Source organism: Dipodomys merriami, unplaced genomic scaffold, assembly GCF_024711535.1.
Source record: "Dipodomys merriami isolate MVZ:Mamm:240054 unplaced genomic scaffold, mDipMer1.0.p SCAF_420, whole genome shotgun sequence".
Lineage (NCBI taxonomy): Eukaryota > Metazoa > Chordata > Mammalia > Rodentia > Heteromyidae > Dipodomys > Dipodomys merriami.
Window position 1 is genome coordinate 395,182 of NW_027205827.1, and position 19,979 is coordinate 415,160.

Below are 19,979 nucleotides of genomic sequence, written 5' to 3' on the forward strand. Positions count from 1 at the left end.
GTAAATTGGTATAAAGGCCATGGAGGGAAATTTGGCAAGAACTAGCAGTGTTAGAAATGAATACACCTTTGACCAAGAATGTCCACTTTCAGAAGGATGCTTCAAAGAGGATTCAGTACATGGGTGAAATGATGTTTGCACAAAGATAGTAACTACAAAATTATTTACTAAAGTAAAAATTGGAAGTGGAGCTTTGCTCAAGTAGTTAGAGTGCTAGCCTTGAGCACTAAAGCTCAGGCCCTGAGTTCAAGCCCCAGAACTGGCACACAGGTGTACACGAGTGCATGCACGAACGTGTGCACACACACACAATTGCTGAGATGACCTATGTGACCTTATCCATCATAGTGTGAGAGTCAGAAGTTCTACATTGTGTTCACTTTGGCAGCACATATACTAAAGTTGGAATGATACAGAGAAGATTAGCATGGCCCCTGCACAAGGATGACATGCACATTTGTAAAGTATTCCATATTTTTAAAAAATGTCTACTACAACAACAAAAGATTTGAAGCAACTTTAACATCTGTCAGTAGTGACTGGTTGAATAAATTCTATATGCTCAAAATTGAATATAATAATCATTCTTAATTTAAAAAAAAGAATGAGCTGAAGGTATGGCTAACATGGTAGAGTACCTGCCTACCTAGCAATATATGACACCATCTCTAAGATACAAGATAGGAGAAATGAAAAGAGCTGAGATATAGAACACTATACCTCATAAAAAGAGTTAGAAGGGGGCTGGGAAGGTGGCTTAGTGGTAGAATACTTGCCTCCCATGCATGAGGCCCTGGGTTCTATTCCTCAGCACGACATAAACAGAAAAGGCCAGAAGTAGCACTGGCTCAAGGAATATAGCTCTAGCCTTGAGCTAAAGAGCTGAGGGACAGTATCCAGGCCCAGAATTCAAGCCCCATGATCGATGAGAGAGAGACAGAGAGACAGAGACAGAGAGAGAAACAGAAAGACAGAAAGACAGAGAGAAAGACGAGAGAGAGAAAAAGGGTAAGAAAGTAAATAGTATAGATGTTATAAAAAACAAACTTAAAGCCAGGAGCCGATGGCTCACACCTGTAATCCTAGCTACTCAGGAGGCTGAGATCTGAGGATCACAGTTCAAAGCCAGCCTGGGCAGGAAAGTCCATGAGACTTTCAATAAACCACCAGAAAACGGGAAGTGGTGCTGTAGCTCAAATGGTAAAGCGCTAGCCTTGAGCTGAAGAGCTCAGAGACAGTGCCCAGGCCCAGAGTTCAAGCCCCACAACCGACAAGTAAAAAAAGAAAAAGAAAAAATCAAAATTTAAGTCAGTTGAGTGCTGACAGCTGATGCTTGTAATTGTAACAGCTCAGAAGGATGACATTTGAGGACTAAGGTTTGAAACCAGTTTGGGCAAAAAGTTGGCAAGGCTCTAAGTCAACAAATGAGCTCCACATGGTAATGCATGCTGTAATTCCATTGACATGGAAGGCATAGGTAGGAAAATCATGTCCAGGGCTGGCCCCTAGCAAAAAAAATAATAATGAGGCCCCCATTTGAAAAATAAGTAAAGCAAAAGGGGATTGGACTGTAGTTCAATTGGTAGAGTGTATGCCTAGCAAGCATGAGGCTTTGAGTGAGGCCCTTATAGACAAATCCTCAGCTCTGCCAAAAAGAATAATAATTTAAAAGATTACAATTTATGAGTACTTTCTATCACAATTTTTAAAAGGGAGTAATAAATATGAATTCAGTGTAAGTATAGAAGGCACACAAGAAAATGTTAATATTAGTTGCTTCCAAAGAAGAAGTAATGAACAAGAAAGGAAAATTTGTTGTTGTTGGTCCTACGACTTGAACTCTGGGCCTGAGCATTGTCCCTCAGCTCTTCAGCTCAAGGTGAGTTCTCTACCTCTTGAGCCACAACATAAGGTAATAAGACAAAGTTAACAAGACTTGAGAAACAAAGGACCTCCACTCATCTGGTCGAATCACTACTAAATAACCCCATGCTGCTGATCACATATATGGAATATATGTGCACACTGGAGGGAAACCAGGAGGACGACACAGAACTAGAGGGAATCAGGGGAAAACATACAACAGCGGGACCCATCAGCTGCACTGGACATTGACCAAAATGAACTAAGCAACTCAACTGCAGCAATGGGAAGGAGGGAACAAGTGAGAAAGAGGGAACAGCTAATGCTATGCAAAACAAAATAAATGTACATATCATCCAATGTGGAAGAAATAACTATCGCAAAGCTCATACAACGCATAAATTTTATAGATCATGATAGACAATTTGCCCCATGAAAGTTAGAATGTGTTTGTGACCTTAACTAAGCATTCACTATCCCACAATACTTTGAAATTTGTGAAATTATGTAATCACTTAATCACAATAAAAAATTTGCAAAAAAAGATGCATTTTTGAAAGTCATGTCACTGTCATGAGACAGTGACTGAAATGTCACTATCATTTTTTAGAAAGCACTAAAATGTAAATCCCATGTAAAAGCCACATGCTTGGGCATCTATCTATCTACTATCTATCTATCTATAATATAATGATTAAAGCTAATTTGGGAATCAAAGTCTCTGGGCTTGCAACTTAGCTTTACAATTTAATGTATCCACTTGACTCTGAAATATTTCATAGTCAAGTAAGTTACAATCCTCATTTACTCATTTATTCAGATATTCAAAACCCTGAGTCTCTTGAGTATTTTACTATTAGTGCTGGATCTCAGGCCACTTGCATTAAAGAAAAGAAACACACCCTACCATAATGGATTGAAACCTCAGAAACCATGAACTGAAATCAATCTTGTCAAGAAGGAAGGCAAAGAGAAAGAAAGGAGAAAGGAAACAAGAAAAAGAAAGAAAAAACCCTGCTGTCATGGAGCTCATATTCTATTGGGGGGAGCCAGGCAATTAAATACATCAGGCGCTGGTGGCTCATGCCTATAATCCTAGGCATTCAGGAGGCTGAATAGTGTGTGGTTTTTCTGGGGAATCATATTGGAGTCAAGATCTCAGAGTGAGGCAGATACAAACCCAAAGGGTATGGTGGTGGAGAAAGCATTGCAGGGGGAGGGAATGGTAGGGGTTATGACTTTAAAGCAGAAGCAGGCTGGACTTAACTGAAGAAGAGCCAGGAAGCCAGAGTTGCTGGAGCCAATAGGGGAGGCTAAGAAGTAAGAGATGAAGTCAAAGAAGAAGCTGTTCCCTGTTGAGGCTATGTCCCATTGAGAGGCTCCAAGTTCCCTCTGAGTCAGATGGGACGCCCGGGAAGGTTGTGAGCTTATATTTTAACAAGCTTGTACTTTAGCACAAGGAGGAGAGATCGGAAAGGCACGAGGGCAGATGAAAGTTATTGTGATCATCAAGGTGAGAGGGAAGGGGAGCTGATTCAAGGTAGGAGCTGTGGAGGGGTGAAAAGTGATGGATTCTATATATGGCTTAAAGGTAGAGCAACAAGATTGGCTGACCAGGTTGGAGATGGGATGTCAGGGAACTGGAGTTGCCATTACCTGAGATGAAGTCTAGGGTACAGGTTGTTAGAGGTAGGAAATATTAGGAACCAAGTTTTTTATAGCTTACACTTGAGATGCTCAACATCCAGAGATGTTGAAAGATAGGATGGATGATTGGTCAGGAATTCAGGAGCAAAGGTTGGCTTAATAATATTTACCTGTGAAATTGAGATAATAATATAATAATACTTACATCACAATAATTATTGAGAAGATTAAATTCAACCACACTTGCAAAGCTCTCAGAGCAGGCAGGGCCTAGCATATAATAGGCCCAGAGTGCATTTTAGCTACTATTTTTATTAAAATTTAAATACTCTCAATAAGTACTTCTTATTGGTAGTAAGATTTGAACTCAGGGCCTTGCTCAGCTTTCTTGCTCAGCTGAAGACATAGCCACAGCCTGGCTTTTTGTTGGTTAGTTTGGAGATGGAGCCTCATGGTCTTTTCTGCTCCCTGCAGCTTTGAGCTGCAATCCTCTGGATCTCAGTCTTCTGAGTAGCTAGGATTACAGGTGCCAACCAGTGCCTGGCTTTAATGAGTGTTTCTAAAGTTATGAGTACAGTTGCCCTCAAGATAAATAAGTTGTTTCTGATGTCAGTTCCCATAAATGATTTACAAAAGAAAATAAAGTTTCCAGCCATGGCAGTGTCTTTGAAATTTGTTTCAAACCCAATGGAGTTTAACATTTCACTGTCACTTGACAGTCTTTGTAGGAAGGCTACATCAAATTTCTTAAATAATCAGCAGGAAATTTCATTGAGCCAGAATATATTCCATGAGTTGGAGAGGGCTTCATGTGGAGATGGAGGAAGTTTACCAGGAAAAACTGAATGCAAGCAAGATCCCTCTAAGGAGACATTTCTCAGCCTATTTGTGACACAGGACAGGACATTTAAATGGAATGAAATATTGGAAGGGACTCTGTTTATATTTTGTTAGCTATATATATTATGTTACTGAGGGCTACAAGCTTAGCTGATCCATGACCTGGATCTGAGTTCTCAGAGGAACTTTCCTTGAAGAAATACACTCTTGCTATCTCCTATTCATTTATTTAGTGATCTTTGGCTGTTTTATGCTGATGTCATTTTATTTCATATGTCTAGATCTCTGAAGAAGGTGAGAGTCTAACATCAAGACCTAAACAATGGGGTTTCTCATTAATTTTACATCTCTTTGAATTTTGACTGTCAGTCCTTGACCCTATAATTCTCATTCCTAGCTCTATGACAGGCCTAATGCTGAAAAATGGTCTAATAATAAGTCCTCCTAATCTCCATCTGCTCCAAAAGAAAAAGGTGCTGATGTGGTTCAAACAGCCCCAAAATGCTTCTGTTATAAATGGATCAGAAAGGTCACATGCAGTCAGACCCTATTTGGAGAATTTAGCCAGAGCAATACAACACAGACCAGCAGATGGACTTACTACTGAGGAAGGCACAGAGAGTAAAGGGTCAGTAAAGCAAAGAAGAGCTCTTTGGAATCCTTTATCTTCCATCTTTAAACAAAGCTACATACACTCAACCAATTACTGCTAATGAGGAGGTCATTGTTCAATGAAGCTTCAGGAAGCACCAATTTCATTCCTTCTCCCTAATTCTTTGTTAAGTTCTAATTTCATTCATGGTTACTTTCCTTTGAATTGTGGCTCCATGTGAAAAATAACTCTTCTTTTTTCCCAGGACTTAGAAGAGAAAATATCTTGGCATACCATAGCCTAGCAGGATATGTGAGGGTTGAAGGTCTTCTTAATCTGTGGTTTCTTATTTGCACTCTGCTCCTGCCCAGTGCTGGGCTATGTAGCCTGGAATTTCAGGTGGAGACCTAAAAGACCTAAGAAGTAAAAGTTCCAACTGAATCCTTAAAGTGGATTTGAGACAAGAACTTAATGAATTCATTCCCTGTATCTGTTTGTTAACTTTTTTTGAGGGGGTGGTGGTGGTGAACTCAGGGTCTTGCACCCATTAGACAGGTGCTCTATCTCTATGTTTTGGCTGTAGTTATTTTTCAGATACAGTCTCAGTCTGTTGCTGGTCAGCCTAGACCATGATCCTACTATTTACATTTGCCAAGCAGCTGGGATAACAGGCATACAGCTGGATTATTGGTTGAGATGAAATCTTGCTAATTTTTTGAAGGCTGGCCTTCAACCATAGTCCTTCTGATCTCTTCCTCTGGAGTGGCTAGCATTACAGGTGTGAGCCATACACCCAGATATATTTATTAAGTTGAGTTTTCTATGTCTCCAGACAATCTAAGTGTATAAAGGAAAGAGTTTCGTTCATGCACAGGTATGGTGATGGCAATGGGAAAAGTTTGCAAGAAGCATTTCAACCCCAACATCTTATAACTTTTAAAATTTAGAACTCAGACCTGCCAGAAAAATACAGGTGTTTTTTTTTTGTTTATGGGAAGCATGACCATAAAGTTTATTTATTCAAACTGCAATGGCTTAGAGGTTGAAGCAAAGCAATATAAATAATTCAACAATATGATAAGCATGAACTAAATCACATAGACAAATCCAACATCACCAAATAAGCCCCTAGCCTACCAAAATTTCATCATTGCTGAAGAATCCTGACCCAAAAGAAAATTCCATGACAAATCATAAAATAAATGTCCTCTTCTACAGGGATAAATAGATCTCAGTGTTCATGAATATAAGAGTACATTTCTTTCTTTCTTTCCGCTTCCTCTCATCTAATAATCTCTCTAGCCAGAGAAGGCCTTTTTGCATTTTACCCAGCCTTGCTGCAGCCTTCACCCTAACATTCTTATGCTCCAGAAAGTTCATCCAAGGGTCTGAAAGTTTTACAACCTCCCTGCTCTCAGTGAGCTGAAGTTTTCAAATTCTACTTACAGTGACAATTGGGTCTAGAATCAGTCTTGTCTGCCATACAAACCAGGACAGGATCCAAAGGAAATTTCCAGAGTTCTGACAAGCAGCCCATCTCATATTAGCATAGGGTGCTTGTAGGGCACAGAATGGGCCCACTTTAATTCTATGCTTGCAGTGGTCCTGCCCAGCACAGGTGCTGGTATACAGTGAGTTCTCAGTGTATGTTACAGAATGATCAAGCTGTTTCCTCACCTCCTCCCTGGTAGGACTCAGTACTCAGTGAAGGGGAATACTGTCCATAGTTACCTATCAGCTGCTTGGACTTAGCTTCTGCCACCAGCCCTCAGGGCCTGGCTAACATTCTGTGTCTCCCAAGTACCATCCTGAGCCAACTGGAGCCTCCAACAGACTCTAAGTATTAGGTTTAGGCAGGAGCTGAGACTACTGTGTTCTATTCAGATCAGGAACATTCAACAAATCCTTTTACCTTTCCAGTCCCAGCCTGGTTGCTGAAAACAGAATTAGAGTCATAGACAACCTTGAAAGGTCATAAATGTACCAAGACACAGTGATTAATAGCAACAACTGTGAAGCTGAATAGGCTGGATCTATATCTCCACTGTACCAACTTATCACCATCTGAGCATTCCATTTGTAAAATGGAAGCAATACAACTTGCTTCTGAGTGTTATGGTGTAAATTATATTCAATGATTTAGAACATGTCTAGCACAGACTAAATCCTAATGGATTATTATGTTTGGGTTCCTCTTCCTGGGTGTTTCTCAAGTTGAGCCCATTTCCTCTAATTCTTCCTGGTTCTAAATAGTTCCTTCATCTCTCAGAATGTATCTTGTCTTTGCTCCCTGGCCCACCTGGGTGCTGCCTTCTCTGAACCTATGTAAATCATCAGGTAGCTATGTATGTAAGGAGGAAGAATCAAGTCAACACAGAAGAAGAACCAAAGTTAAAAGGAGTCTCACTGAGCCACCCTGTGTACCTGTGAAAAGCTTACATCTACATATTTCCATTTCTTTCAAGGACTAAAATGGACATTTCTGCTCACTCCTCAAAGATTCTAATATTTATAAACAATATCAGAAAGAATCTTTCTCTAATTTTTAACGATTACTTTTCTTCTCTACTCATCCTAAATTCTCCACCAAATACTATACCTTCTTAACTAGTATTGATCGGTTACATATTTATTCAATGAAGCAAATACATTCTTTTCTTTGTGCTTCCCAAGCACATATTTATAAAGGCCAATTAAGATAAAAGAAAATGGGTTTTTAATTTGACTAAGATAGTTCTAAATTTCTACAACCTGGGGCTAGGATAGAACATTTGCCTAGCTTGTGCCAGGCCCTAGGTTTGATCCCTAGCATTGCAAATAATAATAATAATAATTTTATTATTAAAATAATATAAAATTATTATTAAAATAAAATATTAAGTATAATAGATAATGCTACAATATAATAAGATAGGACTGGTAGCTGTAATAGTTTTAAACTATTAAATGAATTTCTACAACTTGATAGTTCATAGCCTCCAATGTCAAATCATTCCAATTTATAACCTCAACAGTTCAGTAACTTTATGTTGTTGCTATATCACACCTGCCCCCAGCCAAGCTCCAGGCAGAGCAAAGACAATAGTCAAAACTCCCAGCTGGTAACACTAACAACAACAACAAACCACCTTTCCACCAATGTGGTCATTTTATTAAGGGAAAATTACCCTGCCAATTCACCTTATCCAATCCTGGGGATTAATCCTTGGAAAGATTTTCTTCTGCTAGACTTGAGTGAGAACCTTAAGACACCATGGTAAGCTATTGTGCCCTGGAGCTCTCTGCTTCTGGGATGACTTGAATAAATAGAGCCTTGCCTGGTTTCTTTTTGCTGAAGACTTCTGCTGCTCTGGAACCACTGTTCAGCTGCCCTGCACTCCCAGTGCACACTTACCTGCTTCCTTCCACTGCTGTCCACAGTCCTCACGCTGGTCGCCAAGCATCAATCCTGGAAGGAGCATAAGAGACCTCATTTTACAATCGAATCCCTCATTTTACAAACTCTGGAGCCTACAAAGAGGCAGCCACTTGGCCAAAGTTACACAGCTCATTAATTCAAAACCTATAAATAGAATTGCCAAACTGGAGATTCATCTCTGTGAGGTGTCCTTCTTCCAACCGGTTCTTTTGCTGTCTGCCCTAGTTGGATTTCATACACTCAACACACTGTCCACACCCTCCTGGGATGGGCTGGCAGCCAGTGAGGCTTACCTGGAGTGAACTAACCCAGCCTGGGGTTCTTTACCTGCAAAGGAACAAGTGTCATGTGGCTCTCTTGGGAACATAAACAGTGTGTACAAATGGGCTTGATGTTCAAGTGTGTCCATCACTGTATATCTGCCAAATCCATGACACTGACACACAAGCAGACTGCTCATAATCTCCAAGAATTTTAATGTCTCCCCCACTACAATTTCAGGTTACCCTACCACAAGAGCTTTGGTACTATCCTCTAATATCAACTTATTGAACAGCAAATGTTTGCTTCGGAGACCACAAGGAGTTCTTACTAGGCACTTGTTAGCTTCAGGGATATGAAAATGAGAAGACAAGAGTCCTTTCATTGTTCAGTGGAGGAAACCAACACACAGAAAATGGTAAGACGTTATGCTAAGTGTTCTGAACAGAAGTAGTCACAAGTCTTCTAGATACAACAGCTAAGCCAAAACAGGAGAGCTAGTATAAACTTTTTCAAAGATTTTTCTATTTACAGTGGTTGAAGATTATGGCAAAGATAGTACAGGGAATCCCATATGCTCTTTACCCAAGTGTTCTCAGCATGAACATTCTATTTATCTGATTTATTTTGAGGTTCTGAAAATTGAACTCAAGATCTCCCACTTGTTAGGCAAGAGTCCTACCACTTGAGTTTTACTACTAAAAGTCATTGCTTTTAGTTTGTTTTTCAGTAGATCTTGCCTACTTGGCCTTGAACTGAGATCTTCCTGTTTCTGCCTCCCAAGTAGGTAGGACTATGGTGTGAACCTATGCCCTAGAATAAACATCCTATATGAAGAAAACCAATTGTTATATTTAAAAAGTCTATGCTAGCTGGGCACTGGTGGTTTAAGACCATAATCCTAGATATTCAGGAGGCTGAGATTTGAGGATCAAGGTTCAAACCCAGCCTGGGCAGAGAAGTCCATGAGATTCTTACCTCTAATAAACTACCCAAAATAAAGAGCTGCAAGTGGAGTTGTGGCTTAAGTGGTAGAGTGCTAGCCTTGAGCAAATGAAGCTCTGGGAGAGTACCCAGGCCTTGAGTACAAGCCCTATAACCAGCACAAAAAGTAAATAAAAAGTCAACTCTTGCTCATTGCTATTATTAAAGGAAATGAGACATTTTGAATTCTAAGATGATTCCACTGATACTACGAGACAGTCAGATGAAGCCAGGGGGAAAGAATTTTTAATCAGAAGAAATTATGTACAAAGACCCAGAGCAAAATGTTGGTGTGTTCAGGGAATAGGAAACAGAAATTGGGATGGGGGATTGGTTGGAAAAAAAGTGATAGAGGGTAAAAAAGAGGTACTATATTTATTTATTTTTTTATTTTTTTGTCAGTCATGGGGCCTGAACTCTGGGCCTGGGCACTGTCCTTCAGCTCTTCAGCTCAAGGCTAGTGCTCTACCACTTGAGCCACAGTGCCACTTCCAACTTTTTCTGCTTATGTGGTGCTGAGGAATTGAACCCAGGGCCTCATGCATGCAAGGCAAGCCACCTTCCCAGCCCCAGATTTTTTAAAAAGTGGAAAGCAATGATGTCAGCGAGGAAGCTGGAGATCTGATCAATACAAGGTATTCTAAACAGGGCCAAAGCATTTGCAAATTTTTCTGAGAGCAAAAGAAAAATTAATTTTATACAAGATACTGACACTACAAAAGTTATATTTAGAAATATCACTCCAATTGCAAAATATTAAAGGCGATCTGCAGACAGAAGAAAGAAGATCAATCAGTGGATGGCCTGAGCAGATGTTGTAGCAAGAAAATAAAGAAAATATGATTTTTTAGAAATATTTAAAAGACAGATGCCAGTTGCTCACACTTATAAGCCTACCTACACCAGAGGCTGAGATCTGACCATCACAGCTTGAGGCCAGCCTGAGCAGACAAATCTACAAGATTATCAGGAAGCAACCAGCAAATACCAGAATGGGGGTCACAGCTCAAGTGGTAGAGGTCCAGCTATAAGCAAGATACTTGGGAGCTCAAGCCCCAGAGCAGAAGGAAGAGGAAAAGGGGTGGGGGGGAGGAGGAGGAAGAGAGGGGAGGAGGAGGGGGGAAAGAAGAAAAGGAGAAGGGGGGAGGAGGAGGAGGAGGAAAGAAAAAGAAGAAGAAAAAAGCAACCATCAGGAGCAGTTGCTCATGCCTGTAATCCTTGCTACTCAGGAGACTGAAAATCAGTTTGAAGCCAGCCTGAGCAGGAAGGTTCATAGACTCTTGTGTCCAGTTAGCCACCAAAAAGATGCAAGTGGAGCTTTGACTCAAGTACTAGAGTGCCATCCTTGAGCAAAAAAGTAAAGGAACAAGCCCTGAGTTCAATCCCTAGGAAGGCAGAAAGAAAGAAAGGAAAGAAGGAAAGAAAGAAAGAAAGAGAGAGAGAGAAAGAAAGAGAGAAAGAGAGAAAGAAAGAAAAGAAAGAAAAAGAAAGAAAGAAAGAAGGAAAGAAAGGAAAGAAAGAGGAAGGAAGGAAGGAAGGAAGGAAGGAAGGAAGGAAGGAAGGAAGGAAGGAAAGACAGACCTAACTAAAATGGGACACATGAATGATAATCACGTTGTAGTAAAACAAACAATCAAACAAAAAGCTACCAACAATACTTGTTCCATTTAACAGGAAGGCGAATACCTGACCCACAAGCAGTAATTTCTGGAAATAAGTTATCCAGTCAACTAAGTGAGAATTAGCATCCCCACAGAGGAACCCCCATTCAGAGACCAAGAGTTCTTTCCCTGTTCTCACCTTTGTTTCATTCATTTGGGGTCATAAGTGGGCTTCAAAGTCAGGTTTATTTTGGGAATTCCAGGTCATATTCTTGTCCCAAAGGCAAGAGGAAGGGCAGGTGTGACCTGGATAATGACACTGTCCAGACTAACTAATCATGATGGGTGTGGAAATATGAAGAGAAGGGTGGCCCTCAGCTAGTTAATGAGTAGTAACCACACTTTATCCTGTTTCTCCTAAACTGGAGATGCACAGCACCTCATTTCCCCATCCTTATATTTGAGGAGAGAATATGTGTGTGTGTGTGTGTGTGTGTGTGTGTGTGTGTGTGTGTGTGTGTGTATGTGTGTGTGTGTGTGTGTGTGTGTGTGTGTGTTGTGTATATGTGCTGGTCCTGGGGCTTGAACTCAGAACCTGAGTACTATCCCTGAGCTTTGGTGCTCTACCACTTGGGACACAGCTCCACTTCTGGCTTTTTAGTAGTCAGTTGAAGCTAAGAGTTTCACAGAATTTCCTGTCAGGGCTAGATTTGAACTGTAATCCTCAGATCTCAGCCTCCTGAGGAGCAAAAGTCATTCTGCTTGAGGGGAGATTAATGAGAATATTCACTATAAAGTATCAAAAGCAGCAAGATATGATGGGGGAAAGTAGAGACAGGATTGCTGAACCCAGAGAGTTCTGGGTCCCTTTGTTCCTAACAAGCTTCCCTCCCTGCCTCAGTTTCCCCATCTGTTAAGTGTTAGGATTGAACTGTTCCATACACGGTCTACCTCTTTCTGTAAATTAGAAAATACAAAGTTCTTGTTATTTTATGGAATTTATTTCTCAATCAATCTCTGACCAGGCAATATAAATTCCTCCCCAGTGATAGAAACTAAGACACCAAATCCTCTCGTGGGTAGGTTGCACATTCTGAATATTTGCATACCATTTAATCTGGAAGTAGTTCAGGCAAAGGAAATGATTCTGAAATCCCTCCTGGGATCTAAATGGAACACAAGACAGGCTATGACCTCAGCTGCTATTTCCTCTTGTGATCAGACCAAATAATACAAATATCAATATTAAATTATGTGTGTACTCTTTCAAAAAAAGTTTGCCTTTCATGGCGAATCACAGTAAATCCTCTGCCAGTAGCTTTTACTTCAAAAGAGAACAGGAAAGATAAGCGCAGAATTATGGCATTTAAGAATTACAGAGGACTTTAAAGAGTAAACCCAAACCTGTCATCATCCCAAGGAAAAAAAAAAGGTGTGTGCAGGGGGGTGTGGATCTAAGATTTGAAGTGGTTTGATCCAATGTTGCCTTTCTAAAGAATATTTTCTTATGCCAGGTTTATCTGGATCATGCCTGTAATACTGCTTAAGAGATCTAAGCATCACAGTTCAAAGCTGGACTGTACAGGAAAGTCTGAGAGATTCTTATATTCAATTACCCACCAAAAAGCCAGAAGTGGAGTGGTGGTAGAATGCTAGCCTTGAGAAAAATTGCTCAGGGAAATCTTACTGATTTGCTCACCTAAACCTACTGTAATTGGACAAAGCACCACTGATACCAAATAATAAATACCTTTTTAAAAAGGAACCTAATCTCTTTGAATAAGTTTCCTCTATTACTATTAGAGGAGCCATACCGGGGGGAGACCAAGAATCCAGAACAAAACAGCTGCTCTGTATTCCTATCACCTTCCTCTGTCACTAAAAGCAACAAGTAGCAGACCTTTCTAAGGGATTGTTACAAGAATAATATTGCCTTTTTACAAGCCAGTCATTTGCCACATGACCTACCAAGTAAGCAGTTGGCACTTTTTCTTTAGTTTCACTGGTTTAAATAAAATTCAGGTGTTAAAATCTGTTTATTATTGGCTAATTTCCCCCATCTTTGGTTTTCTATGAAGCCAGCCAAGTTACTCAAAAGCATCTCAGTAAAGAATAATTATGGTAGCCCTATATGTGAACTGCTCACTTTTTTTTTTTTTTTTTGGTTGGTCGTGGGGCTTGAACTCACTGTCCTTCAGCTCTTCAGCTCAAGGCGAGCGCTCTACCACTTGAGCTACAGGGCCACTTCCGGTTTTCTGGTGGTTATTGGAGATAGGAGTCTCACAGTCTTTCCTGCTGGGGCTGGCTTTGAACTGTGATCCTCAGATCTCAGCCTCCTGAGTAGCTAGGATTACAGGCGTGAGCCACCAGTGCCCGGCTTGTGAACTGCTCACTTAAACTAGGTCAACACTGGGGCAGGGGGCAGTTATACATTGTTGGAATTATCCAGTCAGAACTCATTTCTTCCCAATCTCTTGGAAAAACTGGATGAGCTGAGCTCTCCTCACTGCTGTATTCTTCCTGCCACTGGAAACCCATACAGACTGGAAGTTTGCATATTGGACCATTTGTGATATTTTGATATTCATTCTAGGTGATACAATTAGAATTTTAAAATGCACAGATGGTTAAAAACTGGAAGACTTTAAAGAGTTTCTCATTTTATGTCCTCCCTTTACCATAAAAGTGAAGTTGTAGTAAAAGTTGTAGTAAAAACAAGGAGTAGTGATGTCAGAGCTAGGAGGTCTATCTCCAGTCTCCAAGTTCTTTCCACGGACCCTGCAGCTTTCCAATACCACTGTCAATTTCCTAAATACTCACTCTGGATGACTGGAGGCTGTTTCTTGGGAGTCAGCCCCTCCCATGCCAGAGCAGTCTCTGCTATTCCATTACATGAATTATAGATGCAAAAGGTTATTAAAGCTTGACTAAGGGAGATGGGTTCTTATTCTCACCCCAGTGTGTTGCACTCTGCCAACCAGAAAGATGGGTGGCAATGCTTACAATAAGCAGTTGTTCACACAGTAAATTCATTTTTGCCATGCAATGTGCCATCAAGAAGGAACATTCTGGTAGTGAATTATATAAGCAGCTCATGTCATCTGGTTCATGTCTGAGCATTATATATGGCCATTCATAAATTGCGATAGCAACAGCCTATTAACAATGTTTTGATGATTCTGTGACAGAAAAGCTGATAGCTTTAAACTCCTACCTTCTGACTCAGGATATCCATCCTATTGAAGACTCTATTAAAGACTATCAGTGAAGCAGTTGGTTGCAGGAGAAAGAGAATTCACCTTAATAATTATAATTATCTGCATTAGAACTCTATCTCTGCATGTCTACTAATGGAAGAACTTTAGAGAGTACACTTGATTTCTGAACCTTCCTCTTCTCACCTTTAAAATACTGATCGGATTTTAAATTGCCCATGCTATACTACTAGACCTACATTATAATTTGTAAGGATCAATTAACTCCAGAAATGAGAAATAATAATACAGAAAATGTTTAAAACTCTTGTCTCTGGTGTTTCACAGGTCCAACCAGGTATAAAACTATCCTGCCATTTAGTAGTTGTGTGGATGTGGGCAAGTTTCACCATCTTTGCCTCTGTGTGTGTGTGTGTGCGTGCGCGCGCGCCAATGCTTGAGTTTGAACTCAGGGCCTGGGCACTGTTTCCTAGCTTTTTTGCTCAAGACTGCTGCTCTACCACTCGAGCCATTGCTCCACTTCTGGTTTTTGGTGGCTAATTGAAGATTAAAGTCCCAGGTGTGAACCATCAGCACTTGGCAATCTTTGTCTTTTACCTTATAATTGTAATTTCTAAATATTCTCAATAATTAAAAAGAATTAACTGAAATAGAATATCATGCTGGGGATGTGGCTCAGTAGTAGAACACTTTTCTATAATGGGTGAGGCCCTGGGTTCAACCTCTAGCACCTCCAAAGTAAATATATAAAATAAAACGCTTAAGTTGTTTTAAAAATATTTTGCTGGCTGGGAAGGTGGCTCAGTGGTAGAGCACTTGCCTTGCATGCATGAGGCCCTTGGTTCGATTCCTCAGCACCACATAAAAAAAAGCCGGAAGTGGCACTGTGGCTCAAGTGGTAGAGCACTGGCCTTGAGCTGAAGAGCTGAGGGACAGCGCCCAGGCCCAGAGTTCAGGCCCCACAACCGGACCCCCCCCCCCCGCAAAAAAAAAGTATTTTGCTGTTTTATCTTTCTTCCTCATCGTTCGTTTTCTATCCTGACCCGAAACATTTTAAAGCACATCTGGGTAAGATACTGTTTTAAAGATGTCTGTGTTTCAGTTTTTTAATCTAGGAAATGATGGTTTTAACACAGGAATAAGGAGGATTATATTAAGTAGTAAACCAATTTTAGCTATTACTATTTTTGATGGTACTTATGTGCACACACACATACACACACACACACACACAAAACCCTCCACACACCTAAAACAACTTGCAGTCTGGCTCTGCTGGCTCAAATAGGGGAGCACCAGCCTATTCCCTGCCTAGCTGGTTTGTTTTTTCCTTTCTGCCATACTGAGTTCAGTTCAGCAGGGTTTAAAAAAAAAAAAGAAGGAAGGAAGGAAGGAAGGAAGGAAGGAAGGAAGGAAGGAAGGAAGGAAGGAAGGAAGGAGGGAGGGAGGGAAGGAAAGGAGGGAGGGAGAGAGGGAGGGAGGGAGGGAGGGAGGAAAATAAAAATCCCTCTGGCTGTTTGCTGGCGCCCCCTTCAGGCCACCCTTCAGATCCGCTCTGCTCGGGTGAGCATGGTCCCTCGCAGGTCCCCGTAGCCGCGCGCGGAAGTGAGGGGCGGAAACCGGAAGTGGTGTGGGATCCAATTCCGGGTGCGGAGCGGCCACGGCGGAGGAGAGGTGCTCGCAGCGTCTGGGAGCGGCTGAGCGGAGTCGCGATGTTCCGGATCGAGGGTCTCGCGCCGAAACTGGACCCGGAGGAGATGAAACGGAAGATGCGCGAGGATGTGCTCTCCTCCATACGGAACTTCCTCATCTACGTGGCCCTGCTGCGAGTCAGTGAGTGTCCTCCGGGCTGTGGCCGGGAGACCACCTCGCCCGGCCCGCGATCCGCCTCGGGCCCGGCCGCGCGCGGCCGGGTGGCCGGCGCTGAGGGGCGTGGCGAGGGGCGCGGCCTAGAGGAGGGGGCGGAGCCCGGAGACGCGATCCGTCGCCGGGTTCGCGCGCACCTCGCGGGCGGCGGGCTTCGGCGCTGGGTAGGACGTGCACGTGGTGGGCCAGCCCTCGCGGCTCTTCTTCCCGGCTCGCCATTGCTAAAGAGCATTGGACTTTAAGGAGCTTTGGGGATCATCTCCAGAACATCGCCCTGGTTTTGCAGACCAGCGATGCACAGCTTCAAAGTAGGGAAAAGGCCTGACCCAAGGTCGTTTAGCTATTCAGTGAATGACGTGGAATTCCAAGCCTTTCACCCAGTGCTAGCCTCCCATCCTCTGCACTGACTTTCGAAGTCCCAAGTTTTTGCTACCGTTCTGTTTATCTGTACAGAGAAAAGTGGTTGCTCCCCTCCACCCCACCTCGAGGAATGAGAAGGAAAAGATAGGGGTCTTTGAGCTTAAAATTCTCGGTTTTGGTTTTTTTTTTTTTTTCGGTACTGGGGTTTGAACTCAAGACCTTTACTCTCTTTTTCCACTCAAGGCTAGCTCTCTACCACTTGAGCCACACCTCCACTTCCAGCCCTTTTCCAGTGGGGAATATTGGAGATAAGAGTCTCGAATTTGCCTTCCCAAGCTGACTTAGAACTGAACCTGAGTACCTTTAAAAACAAAAAAACAGGGCTGGGAAGACGGCTCAATGGTAGAGTGCTTGCTTTGCGTGCATGAGGCCCTGGATTTCATTCCTCAGCACCACATAAGCAGAAAAAGCCAGAAGTGGAGCCGTGGCTCAAGTGGTGGAGCGCTAGCCTTGAGCTGAAGAGCTGAGGGACAGCGCCCAGGTCCAGAGTTCAGGCCCCTGAAACACCAAAAAACAAACAACCCAATGAATACTTGGTTATTAGTTATCAAATGCCAGTCACACTTTGAACATATTAACTCATTTAATCTTCACAGAAATTCAAATCTAAATAATTTGTTTCTATAGGAGAATCCTTATGAGTCAGTAACTACATTTATATCTATATATACACACATGTCAAAAAAGTAAAAAATACTATTCTTTTGCATTGGTTCTGGTCATAGCAATGTATGGAGGACATTTAATCCTTAACCGTTGTCAATTATTTCTGTCCACCTCCATGGGATTCCCTGCCATTAGGAAAGCTGTCAGAGTTTAAGATAGCAAATAATTTACAAAACTCAACTGTGTGTAGTGTTAATGCTTGTAATCCCACTCATGAGGATCACAAATTCAAGGCTAGCCTAGAACTTGCTACACAGCAAGGGCTTAAGATTCTTTGTATCCACTTTGCAAATGAGAGCTCAATTTCAATTGCAATACATTGAGGTTATGAACAGGATTTAAGAGCAGGAAGCAGATCAGTTCTCTTAATTTTACTGATCTGTTTCAGAAATGATTTGCCCATCTCTCCTCATTCTAGTATCCTTCTAATTACTCCTATCATATTTTGTTGGCTTGTCTGCATGGAGAGTTAGGGATGATTCAGGTGTTCCAAGGCCATGCCAAGATCATGCTGTAGAAAACATGGTTTGGATCTAAACTAGAGCTCAATGAGGCTGACGTCTCCCCTAAGTGCTTTCCCCGTGTACTCATTCACTGTATTGCTCTGCTTCCCCAGGAGAGGGTGCTGGTGGGTCTGAAAAAAACAACCAAATTGTCCTCAATTTTACCTTTTTTTTTCCCCCTTACCAAACTGCTTGTAAATTAGCTGTTTCATGTTTGCCTTTGCTGTGGATGTGTTACTGAAGATTGAACTCAGGGCCTTGTGCTTGTCAGGCCTGCTCTGCCACTTGAGCCATGCACCTAAGCCCTATTTCCTTTTGTTTGCTCTTAGATTTTTGCCCTTGCTAGGTTTGAGAATCCATTCTTCCTACTACTGCCTCCCACATAGCTGGAAGCTGTTGTTTGAAGGGCAATGAGTTTGTTTAGCTGTGTTGACTAGGTAGAGGATGAGAACCATTTGAAATTGTTTTCAAAACTTGAATTAAACTTGTAAGGTCCCTCACCTCCCAGTGTTAGGACTAATCTATAATAGGAGTGAAAACTAATTTTGTGTTTTTCTTTCAGCTCCATTTATCTTAAAGAAATTGGACAGCATATGAAGACTTGGGTGTCAACCGTGACTGCATGATATGAAGAACCCGACTACAGTTTGTCCTCCTGTCTGCAAATGAATAAGCCCAGAAAGGTGTAAGAGACTCTGATTGAATGAATGGACATAAAAAAAATCTTCTTGTTCAGAACAAGTTGACTATGGTAACTGATCTTTGCAGTTAAAATATAAAACTATTTGGAAAGTTTGAAATGTCTTGTGGTTATCATGTGCCCTTATGCCTGTGGTATTTGGCTTCTGGGAGTGTTGGTGTAATGATAAATAACATCAAACTCCACTTTCTAGCAAGTGTTAATTATAAGGGGAATATGTCTGAAATAGCACAGTCATTTCTGTTTACATTTTTGTGTCTAGAGTATATTTGTGAACAGTCTTCTACAATTAGTTATGTTTGGCAGAAATCAGCAAACAACCACGGTGACATTTAAGCACAGGACCGGTCATCAGTTCTTTATTTTGAATAAACATACCAATTGAGAAAACCTGGGTTTTTAATTCTCTTTTTCTACTGTTTTCTGAAAACCAACTATCCCAATCCTAAGTGTAACTATTACAATGTTGTGATTATCACAGTATTAAGTGGAGTTGCTCTTGTTTTGGACATGAGGATAAAGTGACATTGTGTTTTATTGGCAAGCAGTCTTCATGAAAGGCAGCATTTTTGCTTAGTCTTGAATATGTAAAATAAAGAAAAGGTACTGTGTTTTTAAGTCAAATAGTTGCTGGAAAAAAATATATTTGTTAGCAGAAAGGGGTAATCTTTCCCCAGAGGCAATTACAATCACCTCATTTTAGCTAATTGTGTATGTGTTAATAATGTGATGTTACTGTTATTTCATGATTGTTCTGTTTTAGATATTGCTTTTTGGTTTATCAAGGCTTAGACTTTTGGGGTTTTTTTTTGTTTTTATTTTTGTCTATGTTCATCATGCATATGTTTCTTGTTATTTCTTCTTCCAGTACAGTGTAATCTGATTCTGATTATACTAGTATCATCAGGACTCTACTGTTCATTTTCTTTTCCTATATACCTTTTTGGTTTTTTGTTGTTGTTGTTGTTTTTTGTCAGTCATGGGGCTTGAACTCTGGGCCTGAGCTCTGTCCCTCAGCTCTTCAGCTCAAGGCCAGTGCTCTACCACTTGAACTACATTGTCACTTCCTGTTTTCTGGTGGTTTATTGGAGATAAGAGTTTCACGGACTTTCCTTGCCCAGGTTGGCTTTGAACCACGATCCTCAGATCTCAGTTTCCTGAGTAGCTAGGATTACAGGCGTGAGCCACTGGTGCCCGGCTACCTTTTCGGTTTTTGTAGGCTTTTCCTGTGGACTTGCCACTAAACTTTTTACCACTTAAATGTTTAACACTAAGTTGCACATTGTTGAGTTTCATTGGATATTCTCTTTCATTTTCCTTAAGTAAGTCTTTCCTGGAGCCTTCTCACCTGGCCCAGTCTGGGCTAAGAGCTTTCTTGCCTGCCCAATTTAAGAGCTATAATC

At 41.3% G+C, this 19,979-nt stretch overlaps 1 non-coding gene across 1 annotated transcript; it reads left to right on the top strand.

Moving 5' to 3' along the window:
* Positions 1 to 372: 372 nt before the first annotated feature.
* On the top strand, positions 373 to 479 carry LOC138807558 (U6 spliceosomal RNA). The gene has a single exon (XR_011366202.1). It is a non-coding gene; the product is annotated as a U6 spliceosomal RNA (small nuclear RNA).
* Positions 480 to 19,979: the final 19,500 nt, after the last annotated feature.